The following is an 11763-nucleotide window of genomic DNA, read 5'->3' on the forward strand; positions in this document are numbered from 1 at the left end:
CCATCTTCTCTGTGTCCCCCAAGTCCTCAGTTGCTCTGTCTTCTCCCCCCGTTAATCTAGCTCTCAACAAGGGATCTGATAAATATATTCCCCTTACGGGAGAAGTGTCTGAATTTGCATGGTCCCTGGGATGGCGCATTCATCCAAATTCCCCGTTTCAATGGTGGGCGTCAGGCCCCACCCCAGGCAGGCAGAGAAGATGAGGCCATCCCAGGGAAACCCCGGATCACGGCTGGGTCACAGCCTGTCACCTTGCTGCTTTGGTGCCCTGCAGGGAGCGGGTAAACGCAGAGGAAGGGAATGTTTGCTGTGACTCTGTCAAGACCTGAGCGGTGGCTGGTTTGGGAACAGCCCCGTGTCCTCAGCATCATCCTTCACGACTTCCTGGTGGAAAAACACTTGAGAGTGAGCGCTGGGGGTCCCCGTGGGCTGGGGCGGGACAGGCACTGCTTCTGAGAGCTGGGCTGGCCCTGTGGCAGCCGTGGCCAGACTGGCCCATGCACCACCCCTGTCCCTCTCCTTGTGGAACATGACATTGGCTTTGCTTGAAGTCGGTAGAATGCCGTTTCACTGGTAGTGTTTTCATTTACGTCGCATGGCTCTCTTGCCAAGGTGATTTTATTATTACAAAATGTGGAAGACTCCATTTGGAGAAGAAAATAATATAAAGCAGATTTTTCTTCACATGTGAAATTTGTTAGAAAATTGAGATCTCAACCACCAAGTCTTTTCATGACAGTAAAATAAGGATCCCTGCTGCCTGCCGAGGTGCCCGGGCCCTGGGCCCCCTCCAGCTGCCCACACTGCCTTGTCCCGCTGCCCTGGGCTGCTGAGCCTGGGAACTGGCCTGTCTCTGGGGAAGGAGCTGGAATCAGGCTGGACTCCCTAGCCAGGGTGCTCAGGCCAATTCTTCCAACCCCACCCAAGTTCTACACCTATTCTGTGGCCAGATTTTCCAGTAAATTTTGTGGGAAGCCGTGGGAAGAGCCCTGTCAGAGGCCAGGGCGTAGCCGTAGGTCTTGGCTTGTGACCTTCAGGGAGCAGAGTCGGCCAGAGAGCCTGGCACAAACCCAGACTCTTGGGCCACACCCAGGGTTCCGATACAGGGCAGGGCCCTGGAGCCTGCGTGGTATTAGCCAGCCCGAGTGCCCTTGCGGCAGGGTGTCCTGGACCACGCTCTGGAGGCACTGCCTGTGGGGAGGGGCGCGGCCTGGGGGTCAAAGGGCAGGGTTATTGGAGATGGAGGTCCTGAGTTTGAATCTCAGCTCCCTGTGTAACGTAACCTTTCCAAAGTTTAGTTTTCTCCTTTTTAAAATGTAGATGATGATAATATCTACGTCACATCCTTCCCATGGGTTACAGACCATAAAGCCTGAAGAGCCCAGCACTGCGCCAGGCACCTCGTAAGTGCTTAGTTCATGTTGCTGCTGTTATTACTGTTATTTCTCACCAGTCCTCCCCTGCACGCTGCCCCCCACCCCCACTTTTCTTGAGACTATTATCATCGGGCTCTCTGTGTTAAGAAAAAAAGGCTCTGCTGCAAAGCACTGACCGGTTTCTGTGGTGTGAGCACTCCCACCGTCGCCAGTTTGAAGCTAGCAACGTGCTGATGCTGCACACGAAGCTGGGGGGAGGCGCACGACTGGCCGACACGTGCCGCTACCGGCCGGCTCCAGCGCACACCGACGTCCCCCTTCCCTGCGAGGCCGTGGCGGGTCGCTGCTGCCCCAGCTGGGACTGGGAAGTGCCGGGACTGGGAGCAGAGCCCTGGTGGAGGGGCAGCTGGTTTCTGCAGTTGTGCAGTCTGCGTATACTCAGAGCTGATGCAGGAAACGGGAGTTGTGCCCTCAAATTACTGTCATTAGGAACCCGGAGCAGAAATGATTATCAAAGGGCAGAGATGGCTCCAACCTGCTAACATTTACCATTCGCCGGGGACCGCATGAAAGCGTGCGATGCCTCTGAAGCCGCTGCTGTCTCCTCTGCTGGTTCTGGTTTTAGTTCCATTTTGTTTTGATCCCTGAGGAAGGCAGGCTTGTCATGAAACAAGTGTGTGTCTTGGAGCCAGACTGTCTGGGACCGAATCCCAGCAGTACTGCTTAACAAGATCTGTGTGACCTCGGGCAAGTTTCTCAACCTCTCTGGTGCCCAGTGTGCTCCTCTGTGAAGTGAGTATGTTAATGACTACATTGCAGGGTGCTAACGGTCACATGCCTGGGATGGGCCCTGCAAGAGAAAAGAAGCCGAGTGAGTGGGAGCTCAACTCAGGACTATTCCTGGGAATAAGACAGCCCCAAATGGCCTTTCTGAAGCTGTCCTTTACCCAGGAGTTTGGAAGCTCACTGAGAATCCAGCCTCACTCATTCCGGCAAGAAGAGGAGACAGTTTTTATAATGGCAAGTCTCAAAATTTTATTTCCTCCTCAAAGTGATCTTTTCTACATAAAGAAAGTAATTTATTCCTTCCTATAAACCAATCAAGTGGGGGTTTTTTTTGTTTGTTTGCTTGTTTTATCAAATTTGGAGGCTATATTTGAGATGCTTTGATTTAGAATATAAGTTGAGTGGTTCCATGCCACTTAGAAGCGTGGCCACAACATACGAAAAGCCCATTCGTGATGGGGCCACAACCCGGAAGGAGCCCGAATGCCTGCATTCCGGCTTGGGGAGAGATGTCTGACCAGGAGTTCTCACCGCGGACTTTCGTGAGAAGTAAAACCCCCGTCTGGAGCCACCGAGGTCTGAGACGTTCACGTTCCAGCAGCCAGCACTAGGCAGCCCCGGCTAGTCACATAAGCAACGCGCTTGGGGAAGCCCGGGAACCGCACAGCGAGATGGTCGGTGACATTCCAGAGCTGCCCAGCTGAGGGACAAGCAGAACTCCGGTCACCGCTGTGGGCTGTGGCAGGCCAGCGGCAGCAAGATGACCTGCACAGAGGAAACAGTCAGTGGCTTCCGGTGCGAAGCCGGCTGGAAAGGCACGAGCCCGCAAGTTCCGCGTCGCAGTTGGCTTCCCGGGTGCTTTCGACACGGACAGCTCTGTGCCGACGTCCAGGAGTTTTAACATGTGGAGACCACGGATGTTTCTCCCAAGCCACGCGGGCGTCAGCTGGTTCAGAATGAAGGGCAGAGGTCTTTCCCTTGTCCCGTGCACTCTCCTACTCTTCGCTCCCAGGGACTGAGGTGGCAGAGATGAGGCCTGGCCCAGGCTTTGTGTAGAGCGGATGATTTTCAGCTCTTTGGGGACTATATTAGCGTCCCCAGGCTGTGGGAGAAGAACTGCAAACCTCTCCAGGGTCTGCCTCGCAGGTTGCTTTTGGCCCCGTACGTAGGCGTGAGCTACTGATAACTGCCCTGGTGGGCTCTCACGAGTGCCACACGATCCGCTGTGTTCATGCTATTTTGGGACAAGGACAGCTTCAGTGGTGAGGGCCACTAGAAAGACGATGCCCTAAGAAGCAGAGTCCCACCACCTCCTTTCGGTCACCAGTGCTCCTGTCATTCACTTCCTCTCTGTCCCTTCCTGCGGGCCCAGGAACACACAGGATCTGCGTATGCGTGAAAAACAGAGGCCGGCTTCAAAATGCCACTGACCCCAAACTCTTCCCAGCACATTAAAATCTGTCCATCCTTTTGTGCCCTTTTCTTATTGCCTGGACTGTACTCTTCAGTCACTTGGGGTTGGCATCCCGAGATTGCTGTTTTCCCCCAGAGCCTCACTTTCTCCAGCTCACTCGTGCCAAGCCCTGGTGGTTCTCTCTGCATGGATTTCTGCCTGGATCCCCCTTCCTCGTGTCCACTGCGGCCACCTCCGTGGGTCTCGGAGCTTTCTTGGAGCCTGCTGTGGCCACCTCCTCACCAGCCCCCGTCTCTAGCATCACCTCACCTGCTCCCACCCAGGTACCCTGCAGGCTGCGTTCTGCAGCATCTTCTGAAGTACAGTTCTCCCAGCTCCTCACATGTCTGCTTGAAAACTTTCCACGTCTTTGTTGGCCTTGACCCTGAATTGTCGATGATTTTCTAATGGAATCAGAGCATCCTTTGTTCCAATGTTTTCTCATTGTTTTCTTTCCATGGGATTGTAGAAAACATCTCCCGCCAGGCACACCCTACTGTTTTTGTGAAAATTATAGGCTGCAAATAACTGCTTAAGTCAACTGCCAGACGAGGTATTCTCTTCAGAGGGAAAATTCCAGCTGTTGAACAAGTTTATGGGCTTTATTTTTGGAGCAAAGAGTGCATCAAGTGAAGAATAGAATTTTCCAGGTGCTGCAACTCCATTCCCGTCATAAAGCATGCGTACGTCTCTGAGTGGGCTCCTTCTTCCAGGGCCTAATTTATGACCCCGATATTTATTTACCCTCTTTCTGTTGACTTTCTCGGGCCCCCTCTGCAGCCGTACAGCAGACACTGGGGAGCCTGGGGAGAGGAACAAGGGCAGGAGACAAGGGAGAGCTGGGGACGACGCCAGTGCTCTCCCGGCTCCTCCCGGGGCCTGGCCGTCCCTGCCGCGGGCTCCGTGGGCTGACGCCTGGTCCTGAGGATATTCTGGCTTCAGCCCGCTTGCTCCTGCAACCAGCGCAGTCTCAACTGAGACCGACCTTCCTCCCCTTGAACACTTGCGGAGAGAAGAGGGTGCCCCAGAAGAAGTACCCAAAATCTGTGCTTCTGTGAAATGACACCAGTGTCAGGGAGCTCATTACCTGTTCGTCCTCAGGGCAGCCAAGTCCGTCCGTAGGTGGGTAGCCCTGGTAGGAAACGGATCCTCCTGTAGGTCCTGCCGACTTGCCCTATTTCTGCTTCCTGTGGGCACGAGAGCACGTTCCCTGTTCCCTCTGCCCTATCAACCCATGAGCAAAGGGTGAGTGGTCCCCCATGGCACGCCTGTGCCCTGCTTGAAGGTGTCACTCCAGGCTGCCTTGTACCAGGGCCAGTCCACCCCCAGGACAGATGCTGAGATCTTTGTGGGCAAGGCAGTAGGTCGAATTGTGCTCCCAGTGCACATGGTGAAGGCCAACCGCCAGTACCTGAGCATGTGATCTTATTTGGAAATAAGGTCTTTGTAGATGTAATTAGTTAAGAGGAGTCATATTGTATTAGGGTGGGCCCAAAATCCAATGACCAGCCTCCTTATAAAAGAAAGGAGAGATTCAAACAGACACACAAATACACAGGCAAGAACGTGATTTGATGATGGAGGCAGAGGTTGGAGTGATGTAGCTACAAGCTAAGAAACTCCAAGGATTGATGGAGCCACCAAAACTGGGAGAGGAAAGGATTCTTCCCTGGAACCTGGACAGGGAGCACAGCCCTGCTGACACCTTGATCTCAGACTTGCAGCCTTCAGGGTACCTTTCTGTTGTTTTCAGTTGTGGCACTTGGTTACTGCAGACCTAGGGAACTGTGCACGAAGGAAAAGGGAAGACGGGCGAAGGGCCCTGTCCCCCTGCCTGTCCCCCAGCACATGGCCACATGTGTAAACTTGAATCAGTCAATTTTCTGGAAATAAGTGTGGCTCTGAGGCCTTTAGGAGGAGTGACCCCAGGCTTTGAGGGGGTGGTGGCTGGCTGAATCCCCACGGCTCCCAAACAGGCTTTACTTCATGGAACCCTCTGGAACCTTTGCTGCCTCTACCCTTGATGAAAACTAATAACCAGGCACTAGGCTCAAGTCACAAAGCCTTTTCCTCTCCCCGAGCCTGTGAGCGAAGGGTGAGGAAACGGGTTTAGCGAGCTGACATACTCCCCCGAGGCCTTGTGGGCCGCAGGACGCTGGGAAGAAGCTCTCTTTGAAGGTCACCCCTCTTCGAAGGCACTGACGCTTGTGCCTCAGCTGTTTGTCCTGTAAAATGGGGGTGACAGGAGTACCGACTTCTAGGCTGAAGTGAGAAGCACAGAAGAGTTGAGCACAATGCCTGGCACGTAGCAATAATGTATATAAAACTGTTCCGTATTATTATAATAATTCTAATTGTAAAAATGGAAAATCTTTTTGTTAAAAAGAACAGCCTTTGAGTACTACTCCGCGACTAAAAGAACAAACTATTCTTCCAGCAGCCACGCCAGTGGATCCCCAGACAGTTGTGCTGCCTGGAAAAGCCAGCCCCGAGAGGCCGCGTGCCGTATCGTTGCGGTTCTACAACGTTGCTGAAAGGACAAGATGTGGCTGAGGGAGCGCGGGTCAGTGTCGCCAGAGGGGAGGCGGCGAGGAGGGGGTTGGGTATAAAAGGGGCCCTTGTGGCTTTGGAACCGTTCCAGGTTTTGACCATGGTGGGTACATGATCCTACACATGTGATAAAACTGTAAACTAAACACGTGCACACACACACACACACACACACACACTCGGGCACCAGCAAAACTGGGGAGATGTGACCGAGATCGGCGGATTAATGAGATTGTCCTGGCCGTGACACCGGAGTTTCACAGGATGTTATTGTTGAGGGAGACTCAGTAAAGGGTACGCAGCATCTCTCCATATTATTTTTTAAAGTGCGTGCATGAGAATCTATAATTATCTCAAAATAAATGTTTAATTTAAAAAATAGCTATCTTGAAAGTAGAAATGTAAACAAAATAAATTGAAGAGCCTGTGTTTTCATTTTACAAATCCGGGATTTATTTTTCCCTTTGGAATTTTGCAGGGCGCGCTCTCTCATTGTATTCGGTCAGGTCGATTTGGAGACGTGCCCTCGAGCCCCTTGTGTACCAGAGGCAGCGAGTGCGCACGTGCGCGTCTCAGGGTCTCGGCCGGGCTGCGGCTGAGCAGCTGCGTGGAGACGCGGAGGTGGGAGAGAAGCACGACGGGCCGAGCCGGGCTCCCCGCCCTGTGGAGCCCAAGGACGGGACAGCGAGAGGCAGTGGGGGGTGTGAGGAGAGGATGCTCCCCACGGCCCCCCCGGGATGCAGCTTCAGAGGAGCAGCCGGGGCAGGGACGGAAGGGACCCTCATGCTGCTACATGAAGACAAGCGTGAAGAATCTTCCATCAGGGGACCCGGCCGGCCTAGACCTGCTCAGGAATGTGGCCTGGAGCCTGGGAGAGGAGGGGGTGGGCCGAGAGGAGGCAGGAGAGTGCAGCAGCCTCTGGCTGGTCCTGGTCGCAGGCTGAGGGTGCGCCCTTCTCCCTGAGGGGGGCTGGGGAGCTCTCCGGTCTGTCCCTTTTCAGGGCACCTGCGCCCTCCTGTAGGCCAGGCCTGCGGGGGGGGCCCTGCCCCGCCGCCTCACTCTGCACCCGCTCGCTGGGAGGTCAGGGGCGCAGAGGCGCTTGTCCAGTGGGGCACACTGTGGCTGTAGCCCGTGCGGAAAGTCTTCCTTGGGACCGAGCTGTGAAGGGGCCGGCCAGTGGCCTGGATCGGTGGCCTCCCCAAACCACGTGTTGCGATCGCTGAGTGCGACCCGTTCCATCGTGCGCTGCTGAGGGTGGAAAAGGCAGCAGCCCAAAGTCAGTGCAGCCGCTGCTCATTTTGGCGCCGAGCTCTTTGCAGTAGGCTGGGGCCGGGGGCATTTCCCCAGGGGCCCTCCCCGCTCCTGGCAGATTCAGTTGACTCAGTCCCACCGCTCGGGCCTTGCAACAGGCCCCGTTTCTTGGGTCCAGGTGGCTGAGGCGAGGCGGCTGCCTGGGCACACCGGAGGGATCTGTGCTGCCTGCCTGCCCGCCTGTCGCCAGGGCCCGGCGGGGTGCGTTGAAGCCGGCTCGGGAGCCTCGGTTGGCGCAGATGCCCTGGCTGGGCCCGGGCCCCTCGTGGAAGGAGGATGTGGAGTTGGGCACCGGGCCATGTCCTGAGCTTGTCACAGAACACTCGCTCACGGAGCCCACACCGCTGCCCTACCCCCGCACAGACAGGGGTTAGGGGTCGGGATGCAGGAACTTGGCCAGGGCCCACGGCTGGCCAGTGCCACGTCCACACTGAAGCCCTGGGCTGTCCGAGTCCAGAGACCGAGACGTACAGGGCAGGGCGTTTGCTTTCGACGCATATGTTACACTCTGCAGGGCCTCTCCTACCTCTGCTTGGACCGAGAGCCCCCAGAGAAGGTGACATGTCTAGAGACCCTGCAAGTTGGCAGCAGAGTCAGCTCTTTTGACACCCACTTCAATGTCCTTCTACCCAAATTGCATGTCCCCCGTGTCACAGCCAGCATTGCGGGACTCTGGACACATTCTTCACAGGAATCAGTGACCCTCGAGAATCCAGTCTTCACTGTCACTGACACTGAAGAGCCTTGGGTTCCCCAGGACAGCTCGATGCCATCTGCCCACGCACAGCACAGTCCTGGCAGAATCGTGGTGGCAGCTCCTGTGACCGTCTCCTGCATCCTCCGCACAGGGACACCAGGTGGGAATGGAGGAACACAGCCAGGCTTAGGGACCACTGAACTCTCCTAACAGAAGTGGGGAGCGGGGCCGGGTGGTCAGGGGAGGGAGGAGTCTGTGTTTTTGAGTGAACGGGGGGTGGGAGGGTGGATGCGGTGGGGGTCTCCGGCTCAGGAAGCTGGGTTCCGGCCCTGCCTCAGACGCTGATGCGCTGAACCGCAGCGTTCTTGAGGATGTCAGGGCTGCAGGTGACGCTCCTGGGTAGGCAGTGATGGGGAACCTGGCCAGAGGGCCCTGCGCTTCCATCCCCATCTCGACAGAGTTACTCCACTTCTGTCTGGTTACACTTCGGGGCCCACATAAGATGCTTTTCAAAAGGATTCCACTGATGACGGTGGCAGAAAAGCCACCTGCTAGGTGATCTGAGCACTGGACAATCGGAGCAGATCTCTGCTCCCCAGAGCCGTGTATGAGAGCCAGGAGGGACAAGACAGGGGCAGTTCCTGCGGGGAGAGGGGACTGCTTCAGCCGGTGCAGGCCAGCGGGGGGGAGGGGGCGGCCCGCGGGCTGCCGCCAGCCCTGCTCACCGACTGGGATGGCGCCAGCATGCTGGGAAGATCAGCCTGGACACGGCCCAAGGAAGACGGGCTGTGATGTCCTGGAATTCCTCTTCGATTATTATAAGGTGTGCTCTGGTGACAACACGTTGCTGAAAACCAGAGATGACCAGCAGAGAGGGCACTGAGCCCAGGTATGTGGGGCCTGGGCCCCTCCCTCCTTCTCCAAGCTTCCTCCAAAGCAGCCCTAAGAAGTTTAGTCTAAGGCGCTCCGGACTCCACACTGACGAGAAATTCTAAACTTGTGGTTTTGCCTTTGTTAACAATTCAGAAGGCCCAGAACAGAAAAAATGTAAAATTAAGTATCTTCTCCTTCTGAGTCTGTGTACAGACTCTGACTGAGCGGTCGTGGGCCAGGAATCTGTTTTCTCTTCTCTTTCTTCTGCATCTCCAATATTCCCCATTCGTGCTTGCTCAGCTTGGACACAGCCATCTGTCAGGCTGTCCGGCGCTGTCAGTCCGTCTGTCTGAAGTTCCACACACCTGCCCGGGCTTCTCACGCCATGAACAGCAGCCGGGCACCTTCTGGGCAGTTGGCCGTGCAGACCGGCTGGCCGGGGGCCTACGGACGTGTGTGCGGCAGAGGGACTCTGCTTTCCTTTGTCTTTCCAGGCACTTCGCTGCACCCCCGCATTTTTGCATTATGGTGAGCAGGCCGGGAAATGGTGTGGGTTTGAATCCCACTCTGTCATTTAGAAGGATGCGTGGCCTGGACCTCAGGCAAGTGACTCATTTCACAGGAAACTCCGCTGTGGAGTGGGATTAATAGTAGCGCTTTCCTTGCGGAATTGCGAGGGTTGGGTGAATAGTGCGGACACAGCTCTTAGGCAAGTCTCAGGCCTGGAGTAAGGACGCAAGTCTGAAACAATAACAGCAAAGACCCCGTCATTGTCTGGACAGTCGGGGTCTCAGAGGTGCCCTGGAGCACGAGCCTTGCCCTCCCCAGCCCTGGTGTCCAGCCAGGTTGACCTCGGCTTGGCTGTGGTGGGCTCAGGTTCCCCAGCCCCTTTGCTCCTTCCCAGGCATGGCCCATGCCCCATCCAGCGGTAGCACCGCTATCCGCCCTGCCCACAGGGGTCACCTCCAGATAGGGCCAGATCACATGGACCTAAGACCCCGAGTGACCGTTTTCCTCACTATGTGACACCTGCTCCTCTGGGAGAGGCCTGCGTGGCCGGGTATCTCCCGGCTGGGAAGGGGCAGCCCCTGTGGCCTCTCCCTGGGGTGCAAGGGCTCCTGCTTAGGCCCCTTCAAGCCCGTGTCTTCCATACGGGGCTCCCCGAACTCTTTCTTTGCCCTGACGTCCCTTCAGTTCCCCATGGTACTGACAAGCTTGATGACAAAGCCCTACAACAGATTTTCATTGGCTAATCAGTTCACTCGTCTTTTGGCCACTGTGAATTTGCAAGAATGCCCATCCAGCGGGTCCTGTTGGAGCTGGAGCCATTTGGAATGGTGTCCAGTGGCAGAGACCAAATCTCTCTGCCACACACACACACACACACACACACACACACACACACGCACGCACACACACACATGGGGGGGGATAGGGGGGGAACAGCTGCAGGGCCCCCTGAGGTATGTGCACTCCCCTGCAATCCTTTCTCTCTTTTTTTACTTGAAAAATGGCAAGAACCACAGTGTGACAACTACAGGCCTCACTTTTTTACTAAAAAATGGCACAAACCACACTGTAACAACCATAACAGAAATGTTGCTCTGATTACTCCTAATCCCATCACTCAAGCAAATCAACTGTTTTTAATCTTCCCCTCCAGAGCCTGCCTGGAAGCAGGCACTTTCCCAAACAGCCACAATCATGACGCCATCTGCACCGTGTCCCCTTGTGTCTCAACCCTGCCACGTTGCTAACGGCTCACTCCAGTCCGTCCAGTGGGGCTGCGGGACTTATCACCAGCCCCCTGTATGACCATCAAATCATTACTCAAAAGGCCAAAATTAGCTGGGAAACAAACATCAAGGTGCTCTCTCTAATTTCTAAATGTTACTGGACTCTCAAAATGTCTGGCATTAAAGTGCTCCCCTGGGAAATACTGTTGGTCCAAGGTCTCCACTCATTTACATAAATGCCTTCATTCCCTAGGGAGGCTCAGACCCAGCTCCCCACACTCGCCGTTCTGTCTTGCAGACAGTACAAGCAGAGACCATTCTTCTCAATGGCTTTCCTCAGTGGGAATCCTTCTGCTGCTCCGTCAACATCCTCGTCATCCTCCTTCTAAGAGCTGCCGTTGATTGAGCGTCTTCCCTGTGCCGGGCACGCGGAATATTTCTGCATCATTAATTTATTCAATCTCATTAGTTGCCACTAAAGTTATCCTCAGTTACAGTTGGGGAAACTGAGGCTCAAGATGTTGAGGTGGCTTGTCCAAAGTCTAACAGCTCTCAGATACCAGTGGCTGCCCACCTGGTGTGCTCCCATAGCCCCCACAGGTACGAGGGGCCCTGGCACCACCCAGCTCCTCTCGCCACGGCCTTTCCTCCAGGGCGGAGTTTGGCCTAAAGCTCCCAGGATGGGCTGCTGGGCCCAAGGTGCATCTCTCTCTAGGGGGAAAAGCAAGCCTTCTCCACCCCACGGGAACCCTGGACATGTGTCTACCAGGAGCTGGGGGCCAGGGACAAGAAGGGCCTTGGCTAAGGTCACAGAGTGAGGCTAGAATCTGGGTCTCCTGACTTGTGACCAGGGCTCTGTCCTTTTCACGGGAGGTGATTCCAGCAGACCGCATCAGAAACTGAAGGAGAGGCTTTCGAGTTGGTCACCTGCTCTTTCCTTAGGAAAGGCTGGTACTGTCACACAACCAGACAGCCCAGGGT

Source organism: Lemur catta, chromosome 5 (assembly GCF_020740605.2).
Source record: "Lemur catta isolate mLemCat1 chromosome 5, mLemCat1.pri, whole genome shotgun sequence".
Lineage (NCBI taxonomy): Eukaryota > Metazoa > Chordata > Mammalia > Primates > Lemuridae > Lemur > Lemur catta.